We start from the raw sequence: 1207 nt of genomic DNA on the forward strand, positions 1-1207 counted from the left end.
GCACGCGCGTGCTTTCTGTCCATGCATGTACTTTGGTATATTCCAAACTTTTAAGTTTTACCTTTTCCTCTTCCCCCAGCCCATGCGTTCGATTTACTACATATAAATAAATGAATCTGCTAACAATACATTTTCAAGACATATATTTTCAACTTTCACGTGTACATACACATTGATGTTAGCAGGTCACGGAAATATTGCTCTGTGTTTACATTTGAATACCTTCCCTCAATGTTTATACTATTTCATGTTTATTTTTTATTATTTTCTGTACTAGTGAATTCTTATGATGACACAATCTTGTTTAATTCTTCCAAGCGTAAAGTTCTTACTTTTCATTTTATTTTTGAACACCCTATATATGTAAAAACTTGTGTTTATTTCAGTTTATATGTGTAGTATACGTAGGACTATTTCTGTAAACTAACTTAAATATCCAGTTTTTCATTGTCAGACTATGTATAAATCTTAATTTTTGCAAATTTTTGTTTGTTAATAACTTTTTAATAAGCAACGAGCGACGATTAAATTAGAAGAAAAAGTGGTAAATGTTCAGATTAACTTACACCTCACGGATCGTTCTCATTTTTACATATATTATAGAGGGCACGTTCCTAAGTAACACGCACTTTGAATTTTGTGGCGCTCTCTTCTGGTTTCAGAGATATGCGATTTTGAAGTATCATAATTTTCGCATTTATTTCTATGATCTTTTCACTATATCCAAATTATACATTCTGTAGGATAAACTTCGTAAATCAAAGGAATCCTAATCGCATTGAACATTGATTATGAATTGATATTGTAGCATATATATATATTTTTTTTTAAGTAATGTATGTGAATGATAATATATGTAGATAATATATATAATTGAAATTTCAGTAGATTTGTAAATCATTATATATATATTTTTTTAAACATGCTTTTTGTATAAAACCTTAATAAAATTTTATATAAAATGTAAATATTTAATATAATAATATTTTTATTATATGAATGATGCAAGTAATTTTCATATAATATGAGATATTGGAGTGGTACCCGTTTGACCACGCTAATATTGACCACGGTCCCGATTGACCACGTTAAGATTGACCACGTTGCGATTGACAACGTTGATATTGACCACGTTGATATTGACCACGGTCCCGATTGACCACTGTCCTGATTGCCCACAGTCCCGATTGACCACGTTGATATTTAC

Source organism: Formica exsecta, unplaced genomic scaffold, assembly GCF_003651465.1.
Source record: "Formica exsecta isolate Colony F162 unplaced genomic scaffold, ASM365146v1 scaffold503, whole genome shotgun sequence".
Lineage (NCBI taxonomy): Eukaryota > Metazoa > Arthropoda > Insecta > Hymenoptera > Formicidae > Formica > Formica exsecta.